Source organism: Polistes dominula, unplaced genomic scaffold (genome assembly GCF_049000335.1).
Source record: "Polistes dominula isolate Pdom_NZ unplaced genomic scaffold, Pdom_raw_medaka contig_15, whole genome shotgun sequence".
Taxonomy (NCBI): domain Eukaryota; kingdom Metazoa; phylum Arthropoda; class Insecta; order Hymenoptera; family Vespidae; genus Polistes; species Polistes dominula.
In genome coordinates this window covers 3,651,744-3,666,427 of record NW_028300915.1, presented here as the reverse complement: position 1 = coordinate 3,666,427, position 14,684 = coordinate 3,651,744, and the positions used below count along the sequence as shown (strand labels likewise).

Genomic DNA, 14,684 nt, shown 5'->3' with positions numbered 1-14,684 from the left:
TTATCTTCTCGTGAGTGTTACGAGAGAAGAAAGAAACACGAGGGTTGGGGTGATAGGGGAAGAAATATTAAGGATGATGGAATAGCTAAGGAAGAATAGTTTGAAATGAATATATTTTGCAATCTATTCGCGAGATAGATGAATATAGACGAGCCGGGAGTAGGAGGGGTTAGGAAGAATATACATTCAATTTTCAGTGTATTACATCACTGGAAAATGATTGGCTTTTCTAATATTTCTACTTTAGTAGATATCCTCGAGAGAATAATTTTTTTGAAAATATAACAAGAAATATAATAATAATAAAAAAAAAAAATATAGAATGAGAAAGAAGACGAAATTAAAACCACGGTGAATTTTTATAATCGTAAAGAGATCACCCGATCGTGACGATGAAAAAAAAAAGAAAAAATAAACAAAAAGTAAATCGAGACAGGGAAGTAGTAGTAGTAGTAGTAATAGTAGTAGTAAAGATCAACGAAAGAGAAACTTGGCGTTTCTGACTTTATCCGTGTTGTGTCGAGAGTTCGATCACGAGAAAGACACAGACAGAGAGACAGACAGACAGACCACCATGGTCGAAACGACGTCGGCAAAGTATATGCGGTTGCAAGCAAGCTACGGCATTTGTCATGGTGATCGTACTTATTAGCATCTTTAAGAGAGACCGGACAACAGGAGGAGAAAGAGGACTTGCAGAGGGGACCTCCCATCTCTATAGTAAACTCTTTTTTTTTTTAATTTTATTTTCTTTCTCTCTTTTTAACGCACGTCGCACGTTGTGTGCGTAGTTCGTAAAGAGATCGGATTATATTCCCAAAAGGGCAGGAGATCTTGTTTCTCCTCCCCCTTCATTACCGATACGTCACGTTTGAAATCTCTAATAACGTATTCAACGCGACGCACATTTACTCGTATCTACTACTGTCAAAAACACGTTGCTGCATTTCGAATCGAAATCATAATGAAAGAGCACGCGAAATGCAAATAGAAAAAGAGAGAAAATATGTACGACGTACAAACCAAATTACTTCTTGAAAATGTTTTCCTCTACGTTCTTAAAGTAATAGAGTAAAAGCAATCATTTAAAATGAATACTAAAGAAAGAATTTAAATAGGAAAAAAATACAAAAACAGAAAATGTGAAGTTGATAAAAATTAAAAAAAAATGAAATTATAATTACATTGCGTATGAATTAATAATAATAATAATAATAATAATAATAATAATAATAATAATGTAACAAGATAAATCTCGTTATATATAATAATAATATAATAATGTATATACAGTAATAATATAATTATTTTATATAATAATAATCTCTTAATACTATATTAAAAAAATCTCTCAATTAATAATAAATGTATTAATAATAATAAACATAATAAAACAATATAAGTCTCGTTCTTTCGATTTCGTGAGAACGAAACGAAAGAAAGATTTAAAACGAAGGAATAGTATAAAAAATAAACAAGAAAAAAATAAATAGCCCTTTTTTTTTAGATCTTTCTGGAGGTTCGGTACTACTATCGATCGGGCTTTTCTTTCCAGCGTGTTACGTTTGAAAAGGCAAGGCAAGGCAAGGCATAGCAAGGAAGAAAGAACTTAAAGTCGGCTTTCCAGAAGAACAGATCCGCAGTACGGGAGTGTGTAAGATCGGTTCATCTCACTCTTTCTTTCTCAATGCTTAGTTCTCTTCGAGATACGAACGGACACGGGTGGTCCTGGAGGTTTCCTTCTAGTATGTGTGTGGTTACTTACATATGTGTGTATGTGTATATATGAGAAGGACGCGCAAACGCACAAACGTAACTTGCCTACGCCTACGCTACCCGAGACTAACAAAACTCGTCGTATGCACGCATCTTTACACGAGCATCTTCTTTACATATCCTACAACAAGTCACAGTTGAGTTGACCCTTTTCCTTCTTCATCATCATCTTTATCATCTTTATTTTCTCTTCGTCGTCCTTGTAAGTTTGTTCTTTCATCATGATATTACCGATCATTACGTTTATCATTGAAATTTCATCCTTGATACCTTTTTAATCGAGAAATAACTACCTACGAATTGATGACCTTTGATTGATGATCAAATAAAAAATAAACTCGTCATCTTACTTCGTTAATCTCTAATTACTGAAAGAATATCTTCTAAGGTTCTTATATGAGAATTGCGTAGCCTTTGAATAGCGCCGCGTTAATTTATAATTTGATACCGTAATTGGATCGGTAAAAGAAAAAAAAAAGAAATAAGAAGAAGGAGGAAGAGGAAGAGAATACGGTTGGGTAATACATTTTAAAAAGGGTGACTCCAAGTGGAAGTATCGAAGAATCGATAAGAGTTACCTACTTCAACAGGATACTTGTTATCCAACGTTGAATCACATGCTCCCATTTCTTCCGTTACTTTTCAAACACGGTAAGAAGAGAAAGAGAAATTCGTTCTTGATCACCAAAATCGGCATCTTTGATGATCTTTTAATCGTTTTTATCCTTCGTCATTCTGACTTTGAAATCTTTCTTCAATACACGAAGAAATCGTGACATCGATTAACGATTTATTTTATTAACATTAAATCTCTCGTAAAAAGTGGATCGTACGAAAACTGATAAATGAAGATGACAGAACATTAACTAATCGTTTTATTAAAGGATTCTTTCGAACCCATTAACTTAAAAAAAAAATAGAAAATTAATTCACCTATCTATAAAATGGATTTTCAATTCGTCTCATTGTAAATCGCTTAACTCGAAGTTTAAAATTGCAAAGTAATTACTGCACGTGACATATGCACTCTCTTTCACTTTCATCCCTTCGTAACTGCCTGCCTGCCTGCCTGCCTGCTTGCCGCCCTGTGTGTTGTTCTTTCTTAAAGAAAAAAAAATATATATATATATGTCAGACCCCAAGAGAGAGAGAGAGGGTTCCAGACACTAATCTCTCCCATAGGAGAATAAAATAATGTAAGCAAAAAAAAAGATTTATCTCCCTAAACCAGACTCGTACTATCAAATAAAACTTAACGGATAATATTATAATAATAATGATACGATTTAATGCCCATCAAAATCTATTCCTACCATGGTCATTTTAATAATTTGATCTAAAAATAATATCCTATGACTTCGAATAATTTTTTTTTTTAAGAAGCAACCTAATTGCCAATTAATCGACAGTCATCGATCTCGAGCGTGACGAATGCACGTGGCACCGGTTTTTTATTGAAGTGGAAAAGAAAGAAGAAAATTTGAAGATGAATAAGATTAAGACAGAAAGAAAAAGAGTGAGAGAGAAAGAGAGACAAATAAAAAGAGATAAAATACGATTGGATTTCGCATTCGATCTTCGAAGGTGCGTCGATTATTAATGACCGATAGCTCGTGGTATGCCGGTCCACGATGATCTTATCGGTGAACCGTAAACGGCACCTACAACGCAACCAGGGCCGTAGCAAGTTTCTCTTCTATCTCTTCGTATCACCGGGTCACACTAGTCGATTCCTCTGGGTAACACGCATCGTTGAAATCGGCTGATCGAATCGAACGTAAATTCTCTTCGACTCGTTTCTCTTTCCTATATATATATATATATATATTCCTTTTTTTCCTTTTTTTTTTATACCTTTCTGTTCCCTTTTCTTTTACCTTTTTAACGAGTACTACGTATGAGAAGAGCTGATATAACACGCGAGTAAATTTATAACACTGTTGGATGTTTCAAAATACGTACGTTGGTAGAATTTCTGGGCTCTGGTTTCATTCTGTACGTTAAAATAATTAACAAAGTTTGTATTATCGTATGACCAAAGTATTATAAATATACGTACAATGGTGATGTAAGTTCATTCTTGCAAGGAAAAAAATGAAATATGAAAAAAATACACATTAATTTGAATATTTTTATAATTAATGAAAATTTATGTGAGTTATATCAACTTTAAAAATATACTCGCGGGTCAGTATTTTCAAAGTAAACGGTACATTTATTCGAGTAAATGTATCTTTTAAGAATTGGATAATATATATATATATATATATATATATATGTTTTAAACATAGAACGTTCAATGTTGTTATTTATAAATAAACGATCGAATATTTTATGGTCTAATCTCTTTTCAAGGAAATTCGTTCTTATACCAAGAACATGAAACTGTAAACAAAACATCGTTTATAACTAACACTAGAATATCTACCTTTCATCAATATAACACGAACTATACTTGGAAGAATAAAGTAAATTAAATATTTTATATATATTTTATAATTATTATTTTTTCTTATTTGTTTTAAATTAATTTTAATTTAATTTATTTTAATGTTGAAACCAATTAACGTGAATAATTTCTAATACAATCATTAATACGATTATTTTATCTTTACAAATTCCTGTCGGGAATATTAAAACATATACATTATTAATAAATAAATATAAAAAGTACTGTGTGTGGAAAGTACCGGTTAAGAAGTTAATACAACGTTCAAAGAACAAGTTACTTTAAGACTTTTTAAGTGGCACTTATAAAATACCAACTTAACTTTTCTTTTTCGTCTCTTTCATTCTGACGTTTTGTTGAATAAATGTCTCAATGAAAAATATATATTCGGGACTAAACCACGACTACCACTATTACTACACAAACACACATACGAACGAACTTTTCCACGAAGAAGAAGCCGAGACTACCACGCAAGAGTGTGACGTTGTCGAGGTGAGAAAATAAACAAGAAAAGAAGTCGCTTTTTTTGACTTCAACGTTACCCGCATCGAATAGGAGGGCTTCAGATTTTTGTTTATTTTTCTTCGTCTACTCGCCGCTCTCCAGGGATCCTTACGAGTATCCTGTAGGAACAGGAGAGAGAGATAGGGAAAGAGAAAAAAGCTTGTTTGCCGACGTGCCAAGGTCCGGGACCACACACACTAAGCTTCATTCGCGAATCCCGTGTCGCAAAGTTCTTCTTTTCCAGGATATTGTGGACGATCGTATGTTTTTTCAAAAACAGAGAGAGAGAGAAAGAAAAACCTTAATATCGATTGCTTTTCTATTCGATGCGAGAAGAAAATCATTTTGATGTTATTTTATCTCTACTTCGAAAATTCAACTTTCTCTCCACGAGTTATTTTTTTAACACACTTCTTTTATCTCATAATTCGTTGAAAATGAATAAAAAGAAAATAATGAATTCATTCCTTTTATATACCAAGTCATATTGCTGTAAACGTTGAAAGAAATAAGACAATTAATCCTCGTTTTCTAACAGTCAAGCACTCACCTTTTTCCTAACGTGTCGTTTCTCTTCATTATGTAGCGAACACGAAAAGACGAGTGGTAGACAAGTCACAGAATGAGAAGTATATAAGAAGAATAACAAGAAGAAAAGGATGAAGATACAGGCCTACCTAGAAGCCAGCAACCAGTAAGAATTCCTGTTCCTCATTCGTAGCCACGTGATTAAGCGGTCAATCTGTGAGCGAAACAATGCTACGTCCCACCCGGCCAATTTATCGAACACCCACGACTCCCTCGTATGCTGGACGTGAGTCGTGTAAAGATAAGGTACGAGTCAAGGTCACAACCTCTCTCTTTCTCTATCTTTTTACTTTTTTTATTTTTTCCAACACACATCCCTTATAATCCATTTAAGAAATTCACCTAACAAATTTATTTCAATCTAGGATCGAAAATTGTTCAAATTTTTCGATCAGAATCTGATCCCCTTCTTCCTTGAGCAACACTGTAAACTACCCTATGTGCGTTGAACGTTTAATTAGCCAGTATTTGCTGCTCGGTTGAGCATTTAATAAACGCTCGATTATTATCACGGTTCTGTAAGCACCAACGAATGTGTTCTAGTCTGGATCGATATATGAGATCGAAGATCGTAATTCAAACGATGATGTTACCTTTAATCATAACCACATATACACGTTGCAACATCAGTTTTGCTGATGCACAGGATATGCTTTTATGTCACGTACAACATCCTACTAACTTTTACTTCCAGAAGTCACGAATTTTTCTTCTCATCTTTCTCTCTCACTCTCTGACAAGTTTGTAACCTCGTCAGTTGGAAAAGTTGGTGGTGGTGATGGTGGTTCCGTTGGTTCGTAACTTTGGAAAAGTTTATAGTAAAGTATGGATCCCAGGTATACCTACTAACTCGCGTTTATCTTCCTTATAACTTAAAACTACACTTCTTCGTTCCTTTTTACTCTTTATTCCACGAGGATTTTCAACATCATATAAAATCGATAAATTTTTCTTTTAGAATTCGCTCTTATCATCGACTTTACGATTAGATTATGTGTTAAAAAAAATCTCGCCACCGGTGTCGGTGTTTTAAACGTTAACTCGCAATTTACTTCGAAGTGGTGTTATTTATTTTTCTTTTTTTGTTCTTGTTCTGTTCAACTAGCGTACGAGCAATGTAAACTCTCCTTCTCTTTCTCTGTTTTCAAGACGTCTATCTAAAGACACTCTGGGCAGTTTCCAAGTTTCCTAGTTACCGGTTACCTTCTTACTTCCTTATTTCACCTCGAGCCGTTTCCATTCTTTTCTACGTTCTCTTTCGCGAGTCCTCTTCTCCACCAGTTTACCCAAGAAACACCCAACGAAGACTTCGAACACCAACGAGAGTTTCATTTCATTACTCTTCACGGTTAGTTCTTACTCTGAGACTTATCTTCTTTTACTTTTCTTCTTCTTCTTCCACTCGTATCTTGAAGTTTCGGGGGAAAGAGTCTAAACTTCTTTCTTCGACGGACCATTCTCCTTGTCTATCGCGAGAAAGAAAAAGGGGGATAACAAGTTTGAAATTAACGGACCAACTTTTCAACTTAATCTCTTATATATATACTCTTTTATTCCTCCTTCTCTTTCCTCATTGTTTTTCTTTTCGATGCATCCAATCACTTTTATTATATTATATACTTTTATCGAAAAATATTTTTCTTCATCGACACACGCGTATCTACTTGCAACACAGTCAAACACTACTTGCTTTAAACTACTCTCATGCACTTTGTATGATCGAATATATCTTTTCCGTGTTTTAAAATGACCAAGAGGAATAGAGTGACTGAAAGAGAAAGAGATAGAGAGAGGAAGAGAGAGAGAAAGAGATGGCAAACGATGTTAACGCACCGTGACACTGTTCCGGCTCGTCACGCGCACCGATGCTATTGGTTCTGCCTCGTCGAATAAGCGGCTGTTCCGCTTGTTAAATATTGTCATAGTACGATTGCAAAGAAAAGAAAAAAGAAAAATAAAAAAAATAAAAAGAAACTTCGTTTCATCGTCACCAACGTTAAAAGACAATTTTTATCAAACAGCAAATACAAATAGACAATCGAATAGAAATAATAATAAGAAGATGATTTATAGAGGAGGGTGAAGGGGTGAAGTGGGATAGGGAAAGGGGTCTTTAAAATTCAGGTTCATCGATAGATCGATTCTCTCGTTTCTAACGTGTCACGTACCCGTTCGCGAAATATAGGCTGCTCACGTAGCACGCGTTTTACCAAAGAAAAACCAAAACCTCGAGTATCTTTTATCGACCTGGACAGTATTGGAAAGATTCGAAGACGTTTACAGTATTATTCGAGAGAGAATCGAGGACTAAACTTTTTCCATTTTGAAATCGATTACCGAACGGTTTAGGTAGAGGTACGATACTTCTCGCGCACCGAATAACGATTATCGAGAACTACTACTACTACTACTACAACTACTACTATGGTCCAGATAGGAAAAGGAAACTAAAAAAATTTCTTTTAGCTTTATCCCCCTCACCCCCCCCTTCCTCCTCTCCTTTTACTCATCCCTTCTATTTTATTTTTTTCTTGTGTTTTTTCCTCATTGATTCCCCCCACCTCTACCCCTTGTGTTCTCGCACCTCTTTCTGTAGCAACTCGTGGAAGCGTTACGTGGAATCGAGATCCAATTACTCGATTCACGACCGGCTCTCCGTGGAGATATCTTTTCGCAAGATCCTCATGGAGGTTTATCTTCGGTAGTCGATTCCTTTCTTCTTCTTCTTCTTTTTTTTTGTCTTTTTTCTTTTTCACGCGCCATTTTGCATTGCAAGTCGTTCGAAAAATTCCAGTATCGATTTTGTAGAAAAAAGAATATTATTATGCGAGGTTGTAATTTAGATATTTAGATATTTATGCGTGTACGTGTTGGTAAATTGCTATACCTGATTAAATATCAAAAATATTTTAAGAATTACTTTCTTTTTAATATGAATTATTGTTATATATCTGACAGATAGATAGATACTATTAAATTTTATACTTATTCTTTTATAGTAGTATATTTGTAAAAATATTTAATCGTTCAGGAACATTTATTCGAATTGTTTAAAATAATATTTCAACACAGTTATATTCGTACAGATAAAAAAATTATTTAATTGCTCGTAAAATTCGTCTCGATATGTATATATAATATTATTTTTATTAATATTATATATATATATATATAATATATATATATATATAATATATATATATATAATTTTTAACGATACACATAAATCATTTCTTAATAAATTGTTTACAAAAACTTACGTAACAATCTAATATTCAATACCATTAACTAGTTCAGAAAATTCATATTAAATTTAAAAAACAAAAAAAATTAATTAATCCCATAGATTAAAAATACAAATCAGACATATGAATTATAAATCGGTACGAACTTTTTTACTTGAAACAACCCCTTCAATAATACATAGAATAAACATACGACGTATTAGAATAAAGTGTTGAAAGAAAATAAATGATAATTTTCATCCCTTCCTTATCTCAAAGTTAGATAAAGGTGTAGAATTATAAGATAAACTCGTAGTGGAATAGAATCACAGTTGGTTGGAGTTAAGCAAAACCCGGTTTCTCGTAAATACGCATCGATTTGCGTGGGCGTGAAGAACAAATTCGATGACACTCGTGTATGGTGCGTTACCGCGATAGGGTAAAGTAATGGGTGGAAGGGGGAGTATATATGTGTGTGTGTCAATTCTCGCTAAGCGACTTTCTAAACCTTCGAAGCTTATCTAAATGGACATGGCACACGTATTATCGGGTGGTCCCGCTTCATCCGAAAGACGCGAATCGTACGAACCGATGCCGACAAGCTTGCCGATTTCTTAGCTTTCTCTTTATCAACGTGTCAATATATTTCTCTTTCTATCTCTCTCTCTCTCTCTCTCTCTCTATTTCTGTTTTGTTTGAGACACGTGACTTATTAAAAATGGACAAATAAAGCTTTGACGAGTGTAATACTAGACACGTCAAAAGATTTAACATTTTCCATTGAAAATGTTTCTTTCACCGACCGATGATAAAAGTCTTAACTAACAAGTAAATATTATATTAAATACCGTTATGATGTGGTGGGGGTTTTGCTAATGATACAGGTTTGCTAATAATTTTTCAATGTCTAATATTAAGTAAGTACTTATCGGTACATCGAAATACTCATTATTTTATTGTTAGAAAAAGTAATAATATTAGGTAAAAGAAAAAAAGAAAAAAAGGTGGTAAATCATAAACGATTTAACGAGCGAGAAAACGTTCTTGATTATAACGTCGAGTTTCATCGATACTTTAAGAGAATAAGAAGAAGAGAGATAGGTATATATTTATATATATATATATATATAGGTAAAAGAGAAATATATAAGTACTATACAGAGATTGAGGATAGAGAAAAGCATTTTCTTCTTCGTGTAGTAGAAGTAAAACGTGAGGAGAAGAAGATGCCCGATAATAACGTGGCAACGCACTCTCGCGTATTTCCCTTTTACTTCTCTTTCTCCTCCTTCTCCTCCTCCTCCTCTTTTATCTACGTCGAATGGACCACCTGGTCTGTCGGTTAATTTCGACGAAGGCGATCTTAGCTTGAAACGAAGAAGGAAACGAACAGAAGTAGAAGAAGAAGAAGAAGAAGAAGATATGTCGGTCCAACGAATGAACAAACGAATGAACCAACTTACCAGAGGGAGAGCTTTATTTTCGTCTCGCAACGTTTTAGAGTCGATCGACTTCTAAGCTGTCCAAATGACGAAAAAAAAACAAAAAGAAAAAAGAATAATATAAAAGGATAAAAACTATGGAATCCTGTTCTCACTTTATTCTCGCTTACTTTTAGAATTTGAATTCCAAGTAAACGTTGTTAGAAAAGAAAAAAGAGGAAATCGACTATGAACGCGGAAGAGAGCTCGAAAAGACGATTATACAGAAGAAAAGGAAGGAGAGGAGGAGGGGAGGAGTAGAGGCGTAGAGTTTATCGTACGATCTGGAGAAGTCGAAAGTTCGAAACTTTAGAAACTAGAAAGGAAAAGAACTCGAGGATGAGAGTGGGAAAGAAGAGACAGAGAAAGAGGAAAGATATAGAAGGTTGCTGCTGTTGCTGTTGGTGCTGATGTTGATGCTGTTCGTCGCTTAAACGGAAAGCTGGGACGCAGCACAGCACAGCACAGCACAGCACAGCACAGCTCAGCACAGCACGGCACGGCACGGTACGGCATGTCCATGGTAAGACGAGTTCTACACAGTGGTCGTTTCTAAAAGGCGACTGCTAAGGAGAACCCATTTAAGGGCATCCTGAGCAAAGGTGCCGGCAAGCTCGTCGTTGTCGTCGATCCCTCGAACGATTCGTTCCTTCCTTCGATTCTTCGATCGATTCAAACTATATTGGTCGACTGGTTTCGAACATACTTCCATTTCTTTCATGGCAAATGGAATGGGTCCTTCCTAACCCCCTCCCCCTTCAATCCCTCCCGTTTGAATCTTTTCGCTCTTGCAAATCAGAAATCGAGCGGCTTCTTCGGTGGGACAAGAAGATAAAAAAAAGGAGGAAGAGGTGGAGGCCAGCCAGCCAGTCAACCAGCCAGCCAAAGTGGACGGGCTACGAAACGAGAGCCGCAAAAATGTGCGAGAGAACGGACTAACATAAGAGATATCCAAGAGACGAAGAAGAAGAAGAAGAAGAAGTTAGATCGAGCGAGTACGCATGACCGAAGGAACGCGAGTATGCGGTCGCCGTTTATTTCGGGACGACCGAGGACGCCTCTTTTACTTTCTCTCTCTCTTTCTCTCTCTCATATCTTTTCTCCCCGTCTTTGGTTCTCTATCCATCTATCTTTCTTTCTCTTATTCTTTTTTTTTCTCTCTCATGGACCGCAGAAAACTCGTTATTGTAGTGTTGTTGTTGTTGTTGTTGACGTTGGCACCACAGGCGTGGGCCGAATCTTCGAGATTTTTAACACCGGTCTCGGACGGTTAATGACTTTGAAGTTAGGAGGACGCTTCCTGTCCAGTACGATACTTCGACTGGGTGGTAGTGGTGTACAAGAAGGGTTGGTGAGAGGTAAGAGGAGAAAACGGTAACGAGATCGTCGTTGGTTGCTTCCATAAATCCTCGAACTTGGCTTGGTTCCTACTCGTGGCGAAGATATTAGGCTCTCTCTCTCTCTCTCTCACACACACTCTCTCTTTGCATGTGGTAAGGCGAAAGAAACTAACTCTGGTCAAATTTAATACGTGCTTTCGTGATAAGTAGGGTTGAACTTGGATAAACGTTCGTAGAATCGATCAATGTCTCGCATTTTAAAAGATATTCATCCCCACCCCTAGAACGAGAGAATAATAATCTTCGAGTTAAAGAGAGATAAATAAACGTAAACCGCAAATACCGCACGTATAATCTCGCAAGAGTAAGTAAAGACATTCTCTTTAAGCTAACGACACGTGTAAATGGTAATATTTTATTTTGCGATTATTCATTATGTTAAACGACGCGTTGTAAAATACAGTACCCCTATCCGTTCTAAGGTAAAAAAAAAAAAATACAAACGAGGGAATAACGACTTTCAATGGGTTTATATATGAGCTGGAAATAAATGACTTCGAGTTGCTATCGGCGAGACGATGTTGCTGCTGCTGCTGCTGCTGCTGTGGCTGCTTATGCTGATGCTGACGATGATGCTGCTGTGGTTTTCAAGTTCTTCCCTGAGACAGGGACAACGTCAACGTCGGGTGAGAGAATCTAACCTACAAATCTCGTCTGTAAGAGTTCAAAATGGAATATCTATGGTAAAATGAACATATATATGTACGAAGGAAGAAAAGGATGGTTCTAGCACAAGCACCTGCTTTAAGAAAAGAAAATAGTAAAACAGCATCGCAAAACGCGTTGCTGAGAAGAAGACTCACGTCTCTTCGTTGGCTGTTAACTTGGAACAGTTTACTTGTGTATGCGTGTGCGTATATCTGTGTGCGTGTGCGTGAGAAAGAGCAAAACGTGCCAGTACACTCGAGACATCGTGCTTCACGGCAGACCGCGTGGCAGCTCTTAGGATTTATTTATACGACCTCGTGCGTACTCGCATAGCTACGCACACTATCATGGATAAAAGTACTCTAACCATAAGTGTATATATATGGTTAGTATATACACCTATCATCTACTTAGAAAACCTCGCAGTTCTCTGCTTCGAACCCGACCGATTCGACTCAAAGCACGCGTGCTCGCGCGCTAAAACACGCACGCACACACACACACACGCAAGCAAGCCACCACTGTAGGAAACACGAAACGAGAAGCTACCATCCTTTTCTAACGGCCAACGTCCCGTGAAACGCTTCTTTAAGCTTTTAACCAATGGGAATACGTTAAAGCCCGCGCTTCTCTTGCCAACTCTCGGATTTCAATAAGCAAAAAAGCTCGATCAGCGTTGGACAAGCGCATGCGTAAAACGAATATCGAAAGGAAAAAGAGACACAGTGGTATATACATGTATATAAACGGTCGATAATTTCGATGATAAAAAAATAAAAACCTTTTATAAAATAAAATCACATACGGTTACTACTAGGTTATATATTATTCTCTTGTTTCGTCTATCTCTCTACGTACATTTGAAATCTTAAACTTCCCGTTCATCGTTTTACTATCGCGAAACGCGACTCTAAACATACGATAAAAAGAAACCTATATCAAGATAACGGCAATTATTTCTTTGAAATTGTATCGTACACCATATCCACATCCCCTCTCTCCATCCCAACACTAAAGGTTCAATATACCAATCGTATATATATATACGTATGTACATCATATACCTATAGAAAAAAAATTCATTTATCGCTTTAGGCTTTTTAAAACAAGCGGGGGAATGTTATTGCAATCGTTCAAACGTTAATTTGTATTTTGCATCTCACGATCAAACTGTGTTTTTTTTTTCATTGCTCTTCGATCCGTATAAAAGTAAAGGATTAAAATATAGAAAATATTTCTCAAATAATAAAACCTTTCGATTGTCGTTTGTATATGATATTACGAAAAGAAGAAAAAAAAGATTTAGTTAATAGATTCTGTATTCTTTATTTGTTTATAACCATACTCATTCGAAAAATCAATCGATCAGAAATAATAAACAAGTGTACGTTAACGAAAGAGCTAGCAAGTTTAAAGTTTATGCGTGTATACATATGTAGATATACTAAAACGTTTGGGAGTATTTGAAACAGACAAAACGTGTCGTAGTAGTCGTCGTTGTCATCGTCATCGTCGTACGATGTTTAACGGGTCGAATGGTCTTACGCTTGGTGACACGCGTGCACGCATTTCACGGAGTGAGCTTCCTCTTTCCTAACAGGGTGTGTTAGCTAAACGTTACGGATTGGCTCGTTGCTTTTCTCCTTTCGTCGGTTCGTCGAATCCGAACTGGGCCGTGTGAATGAACGAAGCTCATTCATCGATCTATACGTATACTCGACTCAAATTTTCATTTATAACTTTTCAATTGTACCCATTGAAATAGTATTATGTAACAATTATATAGAAGGATTAATTCATTTTATTCATAAAGAAAAATGAAAATTTTTTTATGAATTTTGTTTGTAATTAAATTTAAACAATTATCTTTTTAAAAAGTGTATACCTACATATTGTGTTATATATAAATGATGTTATGATGAATATATTTTATAACTACTCGTAATCGTTAAATGATTTAACAAACAAATTATAATAAGTAACAAAAATAATATATTATATGTGTAAGATTCGTGAAAAAAAACTGGACCGCTGGACTGACTGGACCGGGATTCGAACCACGGATCTTTCGCTTTCCGGGCGACTGCTCTTTAACCAATTGAGCTATCCAGGGCCCACCGACCAGTTCCCTTCCACGAATGCTTATCAAGTTTGGCATGGAGGCGTTCGTCCCACATTCCACCCCCCTACAACAACAACATTCGACCCCGAATGTTCCGTCATAACCACCCCTTCCTTGGTGGCACCTTCGTTACTCGTTACGTCTTTACTCGTTACGTCTTTACTCGTTCCGAACACGTTGCCGAGGCTCCGTAAGACCGTCTTGTCTAGTTCCTCGGCCAACCGTTCGCGTCGCCACTATCGGCCAAACTCTTTACTCTTTGAAATTATTTATAAATAATTTCTTCTCGTGGCGTTGTAAGACTGTGGAACATGCTACGAAACAGACCTCCATCCCGGACGAGCCCCCAAATGTAAGATTCGTGAAAAAAAACTGGACCGCTGGACTGACTGGACCGGGATTCGAACCACGGATCTTTCGCTTTCCGGGCGACTGCTCTTTAACCAATTGAGCTATCCAGGGCCCACCGACCAGTTCCCTTCCACGAAT

The 14,684-nt window shown here is 36.3% G+C and overlaps 1 protein-coding gene and 1 long non-coding RNA gene across 3 annotated transcripts in view; one reads left to right on the top strand and one right to left on the bottom strand.

Moving 5' to 3' along the window:
- LOC107070133 (netrin-1) overlaps window positions 1–14,684 on the bottom strand; it is a 136,046-nt gene that overhangs the window by 107,085 nt on the left and 14,277 nt on the right. The gene's annotated exons all lie outside the window — the stretch shown is intronic.
- The window catches only part of LOC149033175 (uncharacterized), a 121,738-nt gene that overhangs the window by 100,552 nt on the left and 6,502 nt on the right, over window positions 1–14,684 (top strand). The window contains exon 1 of one of the 2 annotated variants that reach the window (XR_016175843.1): window positions 5,242–5,566. The exons of the other annotated variant lie outside the window; for it this stretch is intronic. This is a non-coding gene — a long non-coding RNA (uncharacterized LOC149033175). Of the gene's footprint in view, window positions 1–5,241; window positions 5,567–14,684 lie in introns of those variants that run through there. 2 annotated transcript variants of the gene reach the window in all.